General features: G+C 38.3%; 1 long non-coding RNA gene across 1 annotated transcript; it reads right to left on the bottom strand.

Moving 5' to 3' along the window:
- Positions 1-640: 640 nt before the first annotated feature.
- LOC115921556 lies at positions 641-18,732 on the bottom strand. Its single transcript, XR_004062992.1, has 2 exons — positions 18,382-18,732; positions 641-2,386 (listed from the first exon to the last, which is right to left on the bottom strand). It is a non-coding gene; the product is annotated as an uncharacterized LOC115921556 (long non-coding RNA).
- Between the last annotated feature and the right edge of the window lie 2,263 nt (positions 18,733-20,995).

Raw genomic sequence — 20,995 nt, 5'->3', positions numbered from 1 at the left:
ACACATTCATTTCGACAATCAAAGAAAACACACAAAAATGTTCATCTCAACGAGTTTGCAAATCGATCCAATTAATCGGTTCTACAATACTTTTAGGCTACGAACCGAATGCCTAACTCCTACTTGTGACCAATCACTCAAATCCTAACCCTACACCTAAAATCAAGCTGCAACCTTAAAAGGTCGTTTAGACCTGACGCGGCAAACCTCGGCGGTGTTTAATGTTATGATGACGTTAAGGGTTAAACGCTTCACATATCTGTATCTTATAACACAGAGCTCAGTGAATACTCTCAGGAACTATGTTGCGTGCAGTTGCCATGCATGTTACACGATAACATAAACCGCGGTGGGGTTTTTTTTTTTTGCGGCGGTTTAACCGCGCCAAATCTGAACGAGCCTTTACCGGAAACCTTGTAGAAATAAAGCTTGTACCATTACGTCTCCAGAGCACATGTCTACCATCTATAAATCATGCAAGTAGTCAGGGGCGGAATGGGATTGTGAGGCTCGTTCAAATATGACGCGGTTAATCGCCGCGTTAACATGTAAATGAATGGCGATCCGCGCGCGACAAACTGGACGTGCGCGTATCCATTGAACTCTGTAGTATTAGATACACTTTGCGCCATCGTAAATATTTTTTTTAATCCACCGAGGTTTTTGCCGCATCATATTTGAGCAAGGTTTAATTTAGTTGGAGAATTTTTATGCAACTGGGCCACTCGATATTATTAATTGGCCCCTTAGACCACAAATTTGACCGGCCCTCAAGCCGAAATATTGATCTGCTCATGACTACGACTTCCTAAATTACCTACAAAGCCAGTCTGCCTGTGACATGTAGTCGGCGTAGTATTACCGCTAAAATCCGCCGCTATAATAATAACGTGATGCCTCAAAGAAACTCATCAAAGTGTTTGTGAATAAGAAGCTTATTGCTCGTTTATGTTACATCGTCTAGGCAACCCCGAAGACAGCTCATTAAATGCTAGAGCCCTCGTGTTTTTACTGGCGTCATTGGTGTAACATTTCTTTTCCATACGTTGCCATAGCAGCGTTCTAACAAACTTCTTCTGATGATAAGAGGGATTAAGAGAAATAAATTGCTCAACAAAAATATATTTGGTCGGTATTCATAACACGGTGAACGTTCACTAACAATTCCGTCTCCTTTATGAATACCGGGCTCAGTTCCCGGTTTCGAAATTAGTTGATAGGCTGATTCCTTTTAATAGAGTAAGGCATTAATCCACAATCACAAAGTCCCTCGGATAGGATTGAGAGCCGTAGGTCCTATAGTTGCTTCTTGACAAGTATAGACTTGCTTTATTAGCAGTCAAGTAAAATGCAAATCATTATCATCCTAATCAATATCACCATCTCCATCGTCTTCCTCATCATCCTCATCGAAACTCTTCCTAAACTTAAAGGCTGTTTAAACTTGGAGATCAAGCTGGCCAGGCTAGTTATTCTTCAAAATGTTTTAACTTTGCGATATTTAGAAGTAGGTTTCAAACACATGACGTCATTGTCACCTCGATAGGCTGTACAACACGTTCTCTCATTCATTCGACTTGACTGGGTTATAGCATAACAATAGCACTAAGATGCTGCCTCTGATCCGGCACATGCTGTTCAACATCGGTTGAATGAACACCCGAGTCCGTATGCCCCTCCTCGGAGGATTTCGGCAGTATTTCGGTAGGACTCGTCGTCCCTTCAGAATTTGACTGTGAATCGTCCTTCGGTTTCGAATTCTGTGTTGTCTTCCGTTTCCGATGCCGCGTCCGTCGTACGTTTTTCACCATGAGAGTTGAGTCCGCTAGGGGAGTCCTTGTCCGTACGCATCGATGTCGCTCATTCTCTGTAACACCGAGTTTGGGTCGATCTTTCGTTTTCGACCATCGTTCACGTTCGGGCTTGTCTTGCATGATGAATAACCAGGCGAGCTGCTCCGATCACTGAGTATTCGCCTATCAATCGACGGCGACGGGGTAAGGGTCATATTGTTGTCTGACAACATGTCATTGTTATGACCGTTTCCATGGTTTCCGACGCTTAAATCGGATTGTTTTTTAACTGGGAATGAGTACGATCGTTTAATGTCGACCACCGACGACTCCCTGATCTTTATCAACTCGTTTCGTAAATCTTCATTTTGTTTTTTCAGTCTATCGTTTTCCTTGATCAGCTCATCTGGATTTACCTTCTCCAGATCGGACAGTCGTTTCTTCAATTGCGTGTTTTCTGTCTGGACTTCATTGAGGGTGACCTTTGATGCAGAGCCGTCAACTCCATCCGGTTGAATTTCGACACTGCGCACCCGAGTGGGTCGACTTCCCATGTTGGCCGATTTGGCCGTATTGGATGGGCCGAGTCAAATCTGTACATACATGAAACAGAGAATAAAGAAAAGTTTTATATAGTTCGTACATTTTGAATACTGATAATTACATAAAAAACCTGTGTGAAGAAAATATAAAGATGATGGATATGACAAATAATATGAAATTGCAAGAGTCCTCAAGAAAGAGTGTTAAAGAGCGAAAAATGGGCGGGGTGCGGGGGGGGGGGGTTGTTAGATATGAAGATGAAGCTTGATACAAAACGTGAAATAAAGGAGGGAGGACATTTGTCCATGCTTATTTCTTTAGTTTAGCACAATACCTTTGCAGCATTTTTTTGTAATTTTAGTGAATGAAGCAAAATGTTCAGTTTGATTCACAGAAAAAAAAACTAAGATAACTTGAATCAACGAAATAATAATAATAATAAACAACTTTGGAGTGCCTGAAAAATAATTCTAGGATATTCTAAGCGAATAGAAATAAAGAAGAAGCATATTCATACACGATGGTGTTAGTTAAAAATAGCACCGACAGGAAAACCGTCCAAGGACACGTTTTATTTCAGTTTATCAACGCAGGAATGAAGCCATACTGAATCCTTCTCATCTCACTGCCCCCCCCCATTTCTTTCTTTCTCTCTCTCTCTTTCTCTCTGTCTCTCTCTCTCTCTCTCTCTATCTCTCCCCCCCCCCCCCATTATCTCTCTCTCTCTCTCTCTATCTCTATCTCTCTCTCTCTCTCTCTATCTCTCTCTCTTCTCTCTATTTCTCTCTCTCTCTTTCTCTCTATCTCTCTCTCTCTCTCTCTCTCTCTCTCTCTCTCTCTCTCTCTCTTCTCTCTCTCTCTCTTCTCTCTCTCTCTCTCTCTCTCTTTCTCTCTCGCGATTCTTGCCTTTTTCCCGTATCATCTCTTGGTTCCTTTTTATTCCCTCTAGATCTTCTGTATACATCCATTTGTTATTTATTCCGAGTCCTCACTGCCAAAAATCCGGCATCGTAATCGCGTTTTCCTGCTTTTTTGGTGATCAATAATTTTATGGAAATATGTATTCTGCTCCGTCAAAAATGTTCTGCTTCTTTGCAAACCACATCTTAATGAGCACTTGGTTACTATGGACAATTTCATCAAGCGATTAAAATAAATTTGAACAGATTTGAAGATAGAAAGAACGAAATCAATAACAGAGTACTAAAGGCTCATTATCGTGTCCGCTGAGTGGTTCTGTATTCGATATTAATTTTATTCCATGACTAATTTTTTGATGGCTCTCACCGATTGGCATTGATCAACAACGTAGTATAATTAATTTTGCAAAAAAAAAGTATATGCTACTTTTCCCCCGCTCTCTCCTTACGAGCCGGTAGCATTTGACCGATAACGGTTTGCATAACGGTTTACCATAACCATAATAAATGGGTCTAGTTTACCAAGGGTAGCCCCATATGCTATTCATGCGGGCACTACAATTATTTACATCATTATTGCCAGGTATTCATTTACACATGGGTGGAGAGTAGCAAATGCGGATTAACGTCCTGCCACAGGACGTTGGTGTTGGACTGGGATTCGAATCCTCAACCCTTGGATAGAGAGTAAAGTGAACTAACCACTGCACCACGGCACCTATAATAGTGCAATAATGTACATTGTATGAAAAAAACGTGTGTATTTTGGGTATATAATTATTGTTACAGTGCATTATTGCATAAAAACCAGGAGCAAAGGCATCAAAGTTTGTGTGTGAGAAATAAGCTGTCTCGCCAATTTCAAGATATTTTTTAAAAAGTTCTTCTCATGAGTAATTACTGTTTTAAAGGTTTTGTATCTTGAAATATGTAATTTTGTAAGCGCTGTTGTATTCTTTATTACAATATACCTCTAAAGGCGCTATTAATGTCATCTTTTCTGTTATTATTCCGTTCGTTAGGCCTAAAGGATTGTTCCCATGGTAATAGACAAAGATTAATATTGAAATTCTTGAAGAAGGCTGTATTCTACGATGAAGGAGATATAACTACTTGAATATGATTTATTCTCAAAACGTTAGATAAAATAAAGAATTGAATTAGGTTTGTTACGATTAAATGATAAACTTTATATGTATTCACTTTTTTAAACTATTGTTTACAATTAAAAAAAATTCTCTATATATTAATATTTTTTTCCGAAACACTTTAAATGTTATTTCTGTTAGAGTCCAAAATGATAAACTAGAAGCTAAAAAGCTTGTACAAATCTTTTAAAGGAGAAAACCGAAATTGCCCTCAATCAATTTTTGTTTATACTTCTGTTGCCATGGCGATTTATTTGTCCTCAACACTCTATGCTGGGATATTATGAAGTTTATCGTCACTGCTTTCTCCAAAGATATTACGATTTCATTATCCGTCTTCCCTCATGTAAGCCTCAATGATCTATATTCCGCAAACATTATTAACAATGATTGGCAGCCGACTGACAGCATAATTGCAGAGTACACAAAGCAATAACCGTGCCATAACGCTCACGTTGTGTCGCTTGTATGTCAATAATGGATGCTGTATACGCCTGTTTCTACCTGTTTCCATGGTTACCAAGTGATGTAGTCCGAGAGACACACAATGATTAAAAACAGTCGTTCTCATTCTTTTGTGTATAGTTTTAATGTATCGATGGAACAATACACGCATACTTATGTGGGTGTTTTGAAGAAAATCACTCGATATAGATTTTTCAATTTACAAGTCTCCTGGTGGTAATTATCATCATTTTCACTCTTCATTATAAGTACTAGTGTTGTGATATCAACTTTGTCGTGATAATATCTCTTTTTATCATGACAACTAACTTTTTAGCAGCAGTATCTTCATGCATCTGCTATAGCGTCGTTCTTTTGAAGAATTATGACCTAGCGGGTTAAAGAAAAGATGGCTTGGTAATGAAGAAATACAAAATCTAAACTAAAAAAAGAGCAAGCTTTCTTGAAATGTAGGAGGGGAAAAAAAGAGTAGGGAATAATTTTAAAAAAAGTTATGGAAGGAACGTTTTCGTGTATGTGTGTGGGGGGGGGGGGGGTTCTCTAGAAAATTAAAGGTTAACAACCATGAGAGGATTAGAGAGAGATTTAAAGGTCCGAATTTGGGTTTATGTTAGCATTACACTGATTAAGCTCAAGAGCCACTTTCAATTCGAGATTGAGAGAGGGGGAGAGGTCGAGAGAAAGAGGAGAGGGAGAAAGGAAAGAGAGAGAGGGGGTAAAGGAAAAGAGAATGAGAGAGTGAGAGAGAGAGAATGAGAGGAGAGAGAGAGAATGCGAGGGAGAGGAGGAAAGAGGAGTGAGAGGGAGAGAGGGAGAGGGTGAGACGGAATGAGAAAGAATGGATAAAATAAAAATCTACGAAATAAAGGAGAAAGGCATATTCGGCGAGAATACAGAGAGAGAAAGAGAGAGAGAGAGATTTTGATAAATAAGGATACCGAGAGAGAAATACAAATAAAAAAGACGCCAAAAGACGAGGGAAATTAGGAAATAATTCTTCCTTCCCCACCACCGGCTAGGAAATGAGGCTGGAGTCTACAAATGCAAATGTCGCTCGCTTCCAGGCCCAGGGCTCGCTCTCACCTTTCCCCGATGATCGATGCTCTCTTACCGCTGAACTTTGCAAAGGGGGCTTTACAGAATCGAGCAGACTGAATTGAAATTGATAGGATGCTCTCTAAACGTTATTGATCTTCCTGTGATGTGACATTTCGACTGAAGAAAAAAAACACGGTCCATTTAAAGACCTCATAAGCATTTCCCGAAAGGGCAGACGTTGAGTTTCCAAATGAACGTGGTAAAGATTGATTGTTGAACTAGAAATGCAACCTTTCATTTTCTTTATTATATTTATGAAATAATTATGTCATGGTAGAGGAAGTACATAATACAAAATGGGGGGGGGGGGTTGAGCCAGAGAGTAGGGGAAGGACGGCTAGATGGATATTGAGAGAGGGAGGGAGATAGAGAGATAGACAGATTTGGAGAAAAGAGAGAGAGAGATATAGATTGGGGGAAGAGAGAGAGAGTGAGAGATATCCAATGGGAGAGAGGGGGGGGGGCAGAGAGACAGAGACAGAGAGACAGAGACAGAGACTAGAAGATATTGGGCCTCTGTAGGACTAGTTCGCCGCCATTGCCAAAGGTTCCTTGGAGTCGGGTAAAAGTCTGAGAATTCGAGTAAAATCCCCGAATTCAGGGAAAAAACAGTAAATTTCATTGATAAATAATCATCGAGTATACCTTGTCCAAACAATGTATCCCCTCTCGATGAATGGCGTACTCATCATTGAACATACAACTAACAATCAATGAAGACAAGTCAAATGGAAAACCGGTTGCAGTAATCGTCCTAGAATTTTGAAACTTCATTAGTTAAAAAAGAATTGGCAAAAAGCGGAGAATCATGTTTAAATGAAATGCTGCAAATCCTGCATGAATACACAATAGAGCAATCAAATCTAAAGAATTACAATCTGATCAGGAAAATCAGCATCGCCGCCTTGATTAAAGAGAATGAAATGAAGAAAAAAAACTCTTTAAATCATTCTTCGCTCTGGTGGTCCAAAATCAATCCTTCCACATATCATTTAAAGGGCAGCACAAAGATTTTCATAATAAGGGTCCAATTTGCCAAACGTTAATGATGAGCAAAAAAAAAAAAAAAAGCATAACACGATAGCAAATAATTTGAGAAATCAAGGCAATTGTACAATTCTTTTTATTCGTCGCCTTTTGACTTGTGCGAATTGACAATGACGTATTACATTATTCGAACACAATGGAGGCAAGTTGGAGGGGTCCCAGTCCAACATAATCTCTGACAAGTAGAGAAAGAGAAAATATCGATTTTCAGATTATCAACCGCCGTTACCCTCCCCCCTCCCCCCCCCCCCCCCCCCCCCCCCCCCCCCCCCCCCACCCACCTCCTCCGTCCCGTCCATCTGTCTTTGCTTTATTTTCCCAAGTTCTTTTGTTTTATTCTCAAATTTGCCTCATTCATCTCTCCAGGCACATACAAGAAAATATCACAAGGTTTTTCAGGTAGGACTATGGAATAATACACCCAATCCGCCTCAGGTGATGGGGTACCTGGAAGGAATACATTCTTTTTAAAAGTGTATGCGTCTTAATGGTACCGAGGCCAAAGCCAGGGTAGTAATTGTAGAGTACCAAGAGTGTCTGACAAAACATGAGCACTATACAAGAACCCATGATTTCATTATATTATGTTCACATCTGTGTCCAGTGATTTCTGTTGAATTAATCTGCTTGTTATAATTGTGATGACGTCAAACCCTCATAATAATCAGCAACTACTTTTAATTGCATAGCAACCCATTCAAAATTGAATAACAACCCATTCAAAACTGCATAACATTGTTGAAGGTTGATGAAAAAATTGCGTATTTTTTGTATGAAATGTTACCTACTATATTCTTCTACTGTACTGACATCCAAACAATCCTGAAAAAATTCTCAAATTACAAAGATATTTAAGGTTTTCTTTGAAGATGTCACTGTGCGACACTCTCTAACAGTAAATTCTTCCAACCATTTTTGAATTTTGCCAACCGTTTTTTCATGAAAATAAGACATTAGACAGGCTTTTAAAAACATCTTAACACTTAATTGTCTGGAATGGTATATAGAACCAATTCAATGCTTTGTAACAATTTACATTCACCTGAAATGTAATTTAATTGTAATAATATAGTTGGGAGAATTATAGAATCGATCAGATCAGTTTTCCCCATTTTTAATCATTAATAATAGTCTGTTTTAATCAAACTTTCAGATTATCTTTAATTGTACATCTAGCACCATTTTCTCCCATCTGAACAATGTTACCAAGCCCCTTTAAAACGTACTTTCACTATTATATCACATGTTAGAGAAATCAACTTTAATTTATAGAAAAAAATTAAAATAGGTACAGCACAATTCAGTCATAATGTACTACAAAGACAATAGACATTGCATCTTTGTCACACTCAGCTTAGCTCCAAACGAACCCTTTTACATTCGAGTCAAATGCATATAACTGCAGCTTGGTTTTATATATGTTCTCAATGTTTGTTCAGATGGCAGTGACAAATACATTGCCTAATGAGTCTGGTTTATTTGCTTTGTTAATGGTTATTGTGCACGCATCTCCCTCCCGGTGTACCAGACAGTGTATAATGGTGTATAATGTGGTTTTACACCGTCTACCCGATGTTTGATTCAATCACACGTTCTACTGCATGTAGCATGTGCCTGGTATATTTGCATTTTTAATGGTTAAATTAAACATGGAAACATCTCACTCCGAACGCTTATAGAAAGCCAAATGCCTAATAAAGTGATAAACTCAGATTTTCGACGGATAAATTCAGTTCACAGAGTTTTTCGAAGTGCTAAACAGAGTTTATCGTCGAAAAACTCAGTTTATCAGGAATACAAATCATTGAAGCCAAATTGCCAAAAAGTTAGTTTATTGGCAACATACTATGTTTTTAACTTGAAAAAGCTCTGTTTTTCGACGGATAAACTGAGTTCATCGACCGAAACACAAAGAGAATCGCAAAAAAATCTAATTATCGTGGACAATTTTGTTTTAGTGTGAAAAATAGAGTTTTCTAAGAGAATCTAGTTTATTGTGTAGTAGTTCATGTAGTAGTAAAAGTAGAAGTAGTTTTTTTTGATGTTGTTGTTATTAGATTGAGGATGTTGTTGTTGTTGATAACTATGACGTAATAGCTATATCATTGTTGTTATTGTTATTATTACTGGTGGTAGTATTGTTTTCGTCGTCGACGTCGTTGTAGATTTGTATTCTCCTCACGGTTTCTCCCACGCACCGCCCTCTCCTCCCAATATCTACGTTAGATGTTAACCAAGTCACGTGCCACTCAGCATGACGCTCGAGGTCACCGAGGTCAACGAACCGAATAGTACGAGAGGCCGAGCAGCGAGTAAAAGTCTCTTTATATCTGCCTTTAAGCCCGTGAGAATACGTGGCCTGCATTATGAATTCCTATTAGTTGATTTGTCGGCGTATAATCTTGTATCAGTGCGTCATGCATGAGTTATTATATGAAAATGCTTCAATGAAAGGCCTAACCATGATATTGAATAACGCGTTTCGTTTATATTGAGAAACGAGTTACGTATTATTTTTCCTTATTCCACTTTGAATAGTGTACAGACATAAGCGGGAGTACTGTGGTAGAGATGTCGTGGGCTGGTGGATATGTTACCGAACTGTGGATCACATATTTCGCAAGACATTAATCTCCATTTACCACTCTCCACCCGGTGTTGGTACCCGGTGGGATGCAAACGTTAATGAGGTTGGATTGGCGCATGTGCGCGCGTATAAAATATGCATGGCCATGACATTCCACAGGGAGTGGGGCGTTTACACTTTCATGAGCGGATTAGCAATTGAATCAAATGACTGGGGTAATGAAAATTATAATGTAAGTGCTTAGAAACGTAGGATCAAGCACTATACAAATGTGATTATTATTATTTTTATATTGTTGAATGGTCTTGACTCTCCCAGGAATCGACGCACTGGGTTTGATCATCATCTTCAGACGAAGTGTTTAGTGACACGGTCTAGTCTTGCATTTAAGCGATGGCTATATCTAGGTCATGAAATAGGTTTTTAGGAAATTACTGTTAAATGAATAATCATCATAACAGAAGTAGATCAGATCCTCATGATGCATTCAGAGGATCCAAAGATGGAAATAACCAAATTATGATTATTGCTTTAAACCGTGACATTACTTTCTTAATTTCTCATATAAATATAATTGTTAAAATTCGGTTGCGAATTCGAGGAGGTGGGCCCTGTCCACCATTGAATCCTTACCTTTGCCTCACAACCACAAATAATTTTCCACTTATAATTGCGATATTGTGTTGTCTTCAAAATTATGCAAACCCCTCTTCCATTTTAAAAATACTTATCCCACGGCTGGTACTACTGATGTATATTTCACTGATATGTGCAAGATCGCTATGGTGACGAAATGAAGATGGAACATAATGTCGGTTCATGGTCATAGAGGAACACCACAAGTGATCACTTTGCTCTAGGATTCCCAGAGTTCATAGCTTATGAAAGATATATTGTTTCCTTGGTTTCTTAGACATGATGTATCGAGTACGAATTTGAACACGATTCGACCTTTGTTTTATGCTCATTAAGTCCTGTACATATTTGCATTGACCCGACACACTTTCATGAAGACATATTAATACGTGGGCGGCTGGATGCTAGCAGGATCATTTTGAAAAGAAAGTCAATATGACCGAGTCACTAACGCTCCCGGGTAAAAGCGCAGTCGCAATGAAAATGCAAAGGACAAATCAAAGGGGAAGAAATGGGAAGAGGGGGGGGGGGAGATAATTTTGAAGAAAAATAAGTCTGAAGCGAGGGGTTAGGGTGACGTATAGTCAAAGCGCAAATGAAAATAGAGGAGTAGAGTAGGAATGGGGTATTATGACATAAAAATGTGAGGGGAGTGGGACAAGAGGGAGAGGGAGATAGAGAGAGAGAGAGAGGAGAGAGAGAGAGAGAGAGAAAGAGAGAGAGAGAGAGAGAGAGAGAGAGAGAGAGAGAGAGAGAGAGAGAGAAATAATAGTCCATTTCGGGAGGGAAGACATACTGGTCTTACTAATCTTGAATGGCTTTTTCTCTTCCGGGCAGCTAGGGGGAGCACCCTTGCGAATCAATAAGTATTCCTTGGGTTCTTTTGAATTGTAATAATCACGTTTTCACTTTAAATATATTGCATCTATGTCACTAAAACACACTTTACCTTCTGTAATGTTTGACAAGGCTTTATAATACTTTCAATACACTTCCCTGAAGTTGAACACTCTTCTCTCTCTCTCTATCTCTCTCTCTCTCTCTCTCTCTTTCGTTGTAATTCTTCTTCGTCTCTACATATGCGTCTCAATATGTTTCTGACAAGTATTCCTCTTGATGGTGTTTACTTTTTCTCGTCGTATTCTTGCTTACTTTAAGTACCCTCAAAATGTGCCCTCCCATTGCGTTAAGACCAGAGAGAGAGAGAGAGAGAGAGAGAGAGAGAGAGAGAGAGAGAGAGAGAGAGAGAGAGTTGAGATGGAGTTTAATGAAAGTATACATCCTAAGATTAATACTTTTCAAACCTCACCAACATGCAAAATGTCAAAGGGCTCTTAGTGACAAGTGACGGAGTGGAATTAATGAATAAATGGATACAGATGTAAATGATGTTTACTTTGTTCTCTTCGTATTAGACCATGCACATTAACGTTTAGGACTAAGCAAAGAGAATAGGGGGGGGTTCCTCAGTTGAGTGTAATTACACTTAGGGTAGACTGTCATGATGATCGCGGCAATCATTTCACATGGTGTGGTTTGGTTCAACTTTTGATTCAGAGCCCGAAAAAATATACCAAATGCGTCAGTAAAGAGGGCAAAAAATGTCTGCATCCATTTTGTTGCAAGATCAGTGTTCGAATTTTAAAAAGGAAATCAACCTTCAAACTCCTCAAATTACATGTGTAAAACCTTGAGGGGTTCAGAATCATACAATTTCGATAAAAATAGCAATTTTTAAAAATGTCCACAAATGTAATAGGTTTATACATTTTATTACGAAAATGTAGCAATAAAAGAAAAATAGTTTTGTTGCCAATTTGAAGCACAACAAGTGATCGATTTAGCCCTTGAAACTAAATCATGTCTTGATTGGGAGGGACTACCGGATTCTTAGGATCTCATATTCATTTGTGAACAACATCTTTATATAAAAAACTTTGTTATCAAAGGATTTTAACCTTTGGGCTTATCAAATCATTCGGATCTTAAATAACAAATACCAAAAATCACGGTGGAAAGCATTTTCCCACTAAAAATCCACGGAAGGGCTCAAATACATTTTTGATGACTATTAATGTGATACAGTGCATGTACATCGGAATAATGACAGCGATTGACCAAGATAAAATGAATTACAAGATTAATGATACTGGAATATTTGAGTGATTTTTATTCCTTATTCTTTATGGTTATAATCGTATTTATGTGTCATGCTGTCTGACCAGACTGTTGAAGTGAAAGATCTTCATAAAGCTAATATTACATTTCATTTGAGTATTACGTTCTACTGACTAGTAAAAAAATTAATTCATTTTCCGTATAATTCACAATGAAATTGGTTTGCCTTATTATTTTTCACTTGTCAGCTTGTGGAAGCGAACAACCTTATAACACACTGGTCATTTTACGAGGTTTCACGATCAAGAATAATGCTTGAAGGTGACGGTTGAACTTTACATCCAGGTTACAGGTCATAAATAAAAGTTTATTATACAATACAATATTCAATATTTGTTTTACCTCCAAGATCGTTTTCCTATGTTTCAGTTAATCATCACAAAGTATATTAGCCAGCTAGATCCCGTATAATAAGTATTCCGCTTCCCTGTGAATACACTCATCACACACAGAAACCCTGATATTATCGACGGATCGACATTGTCCGGGATATATCATAGACCTGCTATACGAAGTAGGTCCATGGATAGACATGTAGCAGCTACTATCGGCCTTGTAGTACCATAGCAACACTTCCTGGATAATTGATAAGCACTATTTCACCATGATGATAGTAGAATAAGAAGGCTTGGTTCGTAAAATAGCAGTTGATATAGTATTGCGAGGTGAGAGGGGTTAACGCGCTTTAATCTCAATGATGACTCGTGATATTGGAATACGAAATGATAATTGCCTCGAGTCGGTATATATAACTCAGTGCTATACGAGCTCGTATTTATTATAGCGGCAGAATGGAAGCATAATAACGCCGATTAAAAAATATCAATATTTCGAAAGTAGTGGTGCGATGAAAACAACGTATTGGTCTGGTGTTAATAATGCTAATGATAATAACGCTATGAATATTATAGCGTGCTGTCCACAATTCACGTGCTGTTTCCGCAAGTTGCTGTATATTTCGCCAAAACAATTATTATGACTATCTTCCTGTTGCAAAAGCGCAATGTTTACATTTAGATAAACAAAGTAGAAAGATGCAAACTCCCTGACAACATGAGGCTGATGACGGGTTCGCCGTTACGAGACAATTATCTCATGGATTACATAATATCAGAACATAAATAATGAGAAAAACATGTACTCATTATTTTCTGTTGCATTTTAATTTGAGGCAGCAGAATCTGAAAATGAAATCTCAGTATACATAAGCAAACAATATGTTAATAGTCATATAGTTTTTTTTTAAGGTAAACATCAGTAATATGCTCTAGGGACTGTACTGTATAGCTTCATTTAAAGATGAAGTTGAGTTCTGGTCATGCGATTGCATTGAGAAAGAAACGGTGTGGAATCGACCAGAAAAGGTTGATCATCTAGCATATAAGAATTTGTGTGTATTGCAAGGTTCTGGAATCATCAAAACGATAAGAAATTTGGCCAAGTCTTGGTAAAGTTACAAACACTGTACGTGGCGTAAAAATCCTACCCTGGTTTTTTACGATGTTGCATGACATATTTAGAATATGAGGGCATTTGAAGAGCCATGCTTTTCAGGGAACATGTCTTATCTGATGTTCTTCCACACTTGCATAATAAGAATGATAACGCTCACAAATTATTTTTCACCTCTTCCCAGAACTCAACCTTCTCTTTAATACTTTGATTACAGTGTTTGAACTAAAGAGCATGATTTAACCAGGCAAAGCATACATTCTCTGCTTTAATTGCTAGAGACTTTCGCATCATTTGGAGTAGAATAGAATCCTGACTGTGGGGGAGAATGAGAGCATCTGTCAAAATACGTCAAGTTGGTTGATGACAAGCAGCTCATCCTGATTAGTAGATTATTAGTCCCAAACCATGGACACTAGCTAAAGAGTGGCTGATGGAATGATGGATTTAAGGGGCGCAACCGGCACAGAGTCTCCTTTAAAGCCAGCTTCGGTATAATGTACGACACACACAAATGTGCAGCTAAATGTGTGTGCCCCTTTTGAGACTCTATACCCTAATGGGCGCCCAAGAGAAAGAGAGAAATATTGTTTTCGTGACGATGGGTGGGGGGGGGGGGGGGCTTGTCAGTGAATATTAAGGTATAGCGGCACTTGAGTGTAACAATATGCTTTTTATTGTTTATTTATTCTTTTATGAGAAGATATAACAACCGGGGTCCGTTCCAGCCGTTTGATGATACCATTGATGGACAGAGCGAGGACCAAAATAAGTCCGTACCCCCCCCCCCCCCCCACCCTATCATATATTTTGAGCGACGCCGCTCCATCCGCCCCTCGACATAATATCTCTTTCACTTCTATTGTTCCTTTCTTTCCTTCCATACTAATCTCCATCCTTTAATTATCTCTTCACTTCATTATCTCCTTGTATGTAAGTCACACATGTCGGAGAGCAAGGAAGGAACGTGTTTGAATTGATGTGTAGAAAGAGGAAGGGGTGGGTGCGGAGTGACACTCCCATCAAAATTGTATGTGTCGGCAAATATAAAATTCTACAGGCTGTCTGCAGTTTGAAAGAAGGAATGGTGACCGTTTTTTCTGATTTGAGGCACTAAAGAACAGTATGTCTATATTCAACCGAGTTCTCAAATCTCCCAACCCCACCCCCCCCCCCCCCCCCCCATTTGTGAACTGTCAAGTGATGCCCCTATACATGTCAGTGAAGATTTATCTAGGGGACAATGCTTGTGGCTTGTTTGTACCGGGTAACGTAGATAGAAATTCTTATCACGAATTGCTATCTACCCTGCCGATGTTTGCCGATGTGAAGTGAATTCCAAGCAGCTCGAAACCTCACTAGTGAGCTCTCAGAGGAAAAGGAAGAGCTGTAAAAGGCTCTTAGAGACCACAGTATTCCAGCCTGCTTAACCCTTTCAGGATAATGTCTTTTTAGGGCCTAAATTGATCACATATTGTCTTCAAAATGAGGAAATTGGTAATGTGTCAACTTGTGCGAATTCACAAAGTAGGTTTGTCGACAAACATGGTTATGTGCTCATATGACGCGTTTCGACGCGTTTCAAACCAAGGTACAAACCTAGGTTTGAAACGCGTCGAAACGCGTCAAAAATTATGACGCACAAAAACCTAGGTTTGTCGACAAACCTCCTTTGTGAATTCGGGCCAAAGAGTTTAAAGCGTATTTTACAACTCACATGCGCAATGTAATCATGAAAATGGATGCAGTGTGTCCAACAATGTTTGACTTTTGTTCTCATGTATCGAGCATAATTTGTAGGGCTCTCATCGAAAATAATTTAGGGCTTTAATTCACCTGTGATGAAGACGTTTTTGCTTTACAATTAACTGTCCGTCAGTGTCTGTAGTGTTCTGATGGGAGCAAACTATGAACTATGAAACACGGAGTACTTTCCACAAATTCATCCGCAAATAATTGCCATCCGGTTCATTCTGATGATGTAAACACGGAGATGAAATATGAATAAATAAGAGCCTCGATCGAAAATTATAATTCCATTACTTCCTCTAAAAGCTAAACGAATTCAATGTGGAAATTAGCTCTATAATATAAACCAGATAATGTACCAGTGCCACATGTACATGTTGTATCATAATGGATATATATACCAAAGACTTCAAGATTATTTAAATGTTTCGAGAACGGAATGAGTCTATACTGGTGTTAAAAGGGTTGTCATGGAGCTAATCAAGACCGAAAATGTTTAATTAAAAAAACTATGTTGTTGCAAAAAACGATCTTTCCGTCAGTAGGTGCATATTGTTTGGTGCAAAAACAAAGTGCAAACAAAGTATTAATGAAAAGATAATAGGAGTGCCTGCCATAAACAATATATCGGGGAATGTGAGTCTATCTTTCAGTTTGGCTTGACACCCTCCCCCCCTCCCCCTCCCACCATCTCCCATCCCACCCCTCTCCCCTTCCCCCTCCCCTTCACTAGAGCATGAAGATGATTGAAAATCTAAGCTGCGCTAACATGTAGAGACTGAAACTCATTTATTCGACATAAGTTTGAATTGCAATATCTAATCTCAATATATCATTCGTGTGCGGAGCAAAAAAAAAAGGGGGGGGGGGACACATATACATATAGCATGATGTGCCAAAAAAGTTTAGACAACCCATACAGAGAGCATACTTAATTATGACCCCCATATCTAGCACCATAGATCGAAACGTCTGGTCCATAATAATGAGACGCCGTAGAGAAAAAAAATATAATAATACTTGACAGAAGATTATTTTATGAGTGTTCATTGTGCATGTGCCTGATGTTGAATAAAGGTTTTCGGCAGTCCTCCGCACGAAAGAAAAAAAGATCCCCGTAACTATGTGTCGCATTGAGAAATGATTCAGACTACGGAGAGCCTTCAGTCCAAATCAAATCATCTGTATGTAATTTCCTGGCCGTGAATACAATCTGATTTAGATATGAAGTTGGTCATCGTTACGTGAATGAAATGAAATTATATGACGTCTTCATACATCGTTTATCGTCTGCATGGTCTGGCCAAGTGAAATAAATATCTTAACATGATTGTTCAGTGACTGACAATTGGCATGATTGGGAAGTGTTTTTATTTGATTGCCAAATGATAGGCCCGACGTTGCGATTGCATTATGTTTTAAGGACGAATTCACCAAGGATTTCATTGTTGTATGCATGTCGTATTTCAATTTTCCTATTCAAAAAGATGCCCAAGCTTCGGCGATATAATGCTCACAGCGTATATACTCTACGTGTCTATAGTATTAAGCAATTATCATCATCCATTTTTTTCTCTGCCAAAAACAAAACAACATAAAGACCACGCTGTTCAAATGATGATGATGATAATGAACAGCATTTGTATGGCGCCATATATCTGCTTCGAAAAATATTCAAAGGCGCGAGCTCCTACAATAAAATTAGCATTTAATATCGAGCGTACATAATGAGGTACCTTATGAAGCCTTACATTTTGTAATTATTTTCACGCAAAATAAGCATCCCCCAACATAGGCTTTACATACTAGGCATTATTTGTGTATTAATTCTTGCTTTATTCGTGTGGGAGGGGGGTGGGGGGGGAGAGAACGCAAGATAAGTGAACTTTAATTATATCTCCCAACTCATTTCTCTTCTTCTACTGTCCGCCTCCCTCCGATCTCCAATCCTCCACTCTCCCATTCGCTCTCTACCCCTCCCTTCTTTCTCTCTCTTTCTCTCTCTCTCTCTCTCTCTCTCTCTCTCTCTCTCTCTCTCTCTCCTATCCCCTCCATCCCTCTCTCTCCTCTCTCTCTCTCTCCCTCTCTCTCCCTCCATCTCTCCTCTCTCTCTCTCTCTCTCTCTCCCTCCATCTCTCTCAGTGTGATGCTGTGAATATTTTTAATTAAATTTCCATTATCAATTTGTTTTGATTTTTGCATACAATGCATACATACATGCATGTGTCCCGATCGTTAAAATGTTCATTTTCTTTGATACTCCAATCTACCACTAATCCACTTCCCAAGCAAACAACACGTCCGTCAATACAATGTATCATGAGAATACATGCTTTTCTTAATGTTATGATCAGTTGGAGGAATCTTCCTTCGGTTATTTTAAAACTACAGACAACGGTCACGGTACTTCCATGGAAATAGTAGATATATAGCAGATAAAGCCTAATAAGATGCGTTACATGCGTAGAACAGTCATGCCAATTTAAATAAATATATCAAAATAAAGCGGATTGAAAGATTATTCATAGATCCCCAACTTTTCGAGATAAAATATCAAAATCAACTTTTTCCTAATTTCATTGCTGAATAATACCCAATTAATTGTCAAGTGATAGGCTAAATGAAAATTATATTACATACCATGCATATACCTCTGTGCGATTTGTATCACATATCCAATTACAAAACGAACACTAACATGACAAATGCAATGTAATGAACGCGGAGATGTATAGTTATATCTGTATATGTAGGAAATAACTCACCATCAAATTGCAGAAATGATACCGCTACTGTATTTTAACGTCATCCTGAGTAGATGATATTACGATAATTCCACATGGTAGTAGTCAGAGCACATCTTGATGTAAACACGAATCTGCAATGCTGCATATCATGACTAGCAAAACGTAGATAAATAAGTGGTATTCCAAACGTTAACTCAAACGGCAAGAGGTTTCCACGAGTAGGAAATGTTAAACAGCGAGCGAATGGTGAGGTATTTCATCGCTTAGTAAATGCTGCATTGGTTGAAGAGTGGATTCTACAGTGTTTGTTGACTGTATCACATACAAAAGTACAAACGAAATAGGAGCGAATTTGTACGAAGCATGTTGTGTAGAGTAGTATAATGGCTGATGAAGAAACGCTAGGACACACGGCTAGCGCCTGTTTACTCGTGGGGTTTGGCGCGCAGTTTGACGTCACGAATGAGTGAAAGTGGTGACGAATCTAGCGATAGAACATTGAATGGAGAAAAGAGAGAGAGAGATGGAGGGATGATTAGGGCAGAGTATTATGATTATGATGTTGTGACCGAAAGAAAATATGGAGACGGACAAGAGAGAAAGAGAACGATAGAGAGGGGGAGTAATGAAGGTATTAACGGAGAGAGGAGGGGAAAATGGTGAGATGGAGAGATTAAACTAGAGATGCCAAAAACAACTTAAGATGGATGGAAATAGATAGAAAGATAAATTGAAAATTAAATAGAAAGATTGAGAGAGAAGAGAGAGAAATATATATATAGAAAGATGGAAAGTAGCGGTAGAAAGATAGAAATAGAGAGAGACAGGAAGAGATAGAAGGAAGTGTATTGAGTTAGAGAGGGATCGGAAAAGAGTGAGGAAGCAATAGACTGAGAAACAATGACAAACAAACATACGAAATTCATTGAGAGTGACAGAGAGAGAGAGAGAGAAAGATAGGGAGCGAGAGAGAGAGAGAGAGAGAGAGAGAGAGAGAGGGAGAGAGAGGGAGAGAGAGAGAGAGAGAGATGTAGGGGAAGAGGGGGGGGGGGTAAAGGCTGAAAGAGTAATGAATTTTAGATGTTGTGATGTTAGTAAATTGTGTATAGGGTACATAAAATGGAATATTAGATCACTTAAAGATTCTGGGATCTAAGCCCTACTTCAAAAGTACTATTATAGAGAAAAGCTCATCGGAAGTCACCTGAGAAAAATAAATTGTTTATGATGGCGACACATGGGAAGAGAAAGTGCACTAGCTCACGCGTTTGTTGTTACTATGGTTACGCTTCTGCTATTATGATGATTTACTGTACTATCATGAAAATGGTTGTGCATCGTTCCGTTATATTTTGATCCATTGAAACGGTTACAACGAAGGTTCATAAATCCAAAGGTCGTATTTCCTAATGTTCGTAATTCCGAAATGTCGTTTTTCCGAAGGTTCATAATTATCAAGGTTCGTATTTTCCGAAAATGAAATAGGGTTCACAATTCCGAAATTATATGGGGTTTATAATTCCGAAAATGACACAGATAGAACCCTGTATCATTTTTTTGTAATTACGAACCGTCATAATAAAACTCTACTTCATTTTCGGAACTGAACCCTTTTGGCATGAGATATTCGTATAAGGCTTTTGGAATTATTAATATTGGGAATTAAGTATTTTTGGAATTATGAAACTACGGAAAAACGAGTGCCTTCCATTAAAACACTACGGTGAATTAGTTTATAGATCGAATGCAAAAATAATTGCCTGGCTATCTGCAATCAAAATGCGCCTGCCATTGGTAATTTTAACTATAGGCTAGAAGGATCAGACTTAATAAAACACTTTGAATCTTAAAATAGGATATTGAACATTTCATCTAAGCCTGCTGCTACCCTATAAACATCTCTTTTATTTGACTCACCAGTAAAATAAACAAAAAATCGCCAGCTTACCGATTTGCTGTTCTTTTAGGCCAGAGCCCACAGACAGTCCGTTATATCTTTCCGGTCTTTGTTTTTATTGCTCATGGTCATGATGGTCAATTTAGTCATTATACTCTATAATAGAAGAAGGTTCGATATATATATATATACGATAGATGACATGGCAAATAAATGAAAGGCAAATTAAAATTCATTCCTAGTATCTCGTTTTGATTTTTTTTCTTTTTGAAAGTGAAGAAGAGAGAATCCATTTACCTGGTGTAGAATTCGCAATAGAAAATCCTAATTTCCAGCACATTAAAAAAAATCATTTTCCCCATACATTATAGGCGCAACACAAGTTGAAATTCTGTTATTATATTTTTTCTTTTACTCACTGAATTACCTAAGGTACTTTCTTTATTTTATGTCAGTTAAATATATCAGATAACGAAATAAAAAGTTGGTAACAAAAAAAATAGACGGGGGAGACGGTTACTAGAAACAATTTTATGTGGCCATTTATTATTTCAGTATTTTGTTTCTCTCTCCCTTTTTCTTCCAATTTAAATGGAACTGATTCAAAGTATTAACTATGGGGAGGCACGCTGCACCTTCAACAACAGATAAATAATGATAAATCTTAGGCTGCCGCAAAAGGGCTGTAAATGCATTGTGTTAAATTTGTTGTTATTATTTTTGTTTGGCGGGGGG

This window comes from Strongylocentrotus purpuratus, unplaced genomic scaffold (assembly GCF_000002235.5).
Source record: "Strongylocentrotus purpuratus isolate Spur 01 unplaced genomic scaffold, Spur_5.0 spur5_scaffold_10, whole genome shotgun sequence".
Lineage (NCBI taxonomy): Eukaryota > Metazoa > Echinodermata > Echinoidea > Camarodonta > Strongylocentrotidae > Strongylocentrotus > Strongylocentrotus purpuratus.
This window is presented reverse-complemented; position numbering and strand designations above follow the sequence as displayed.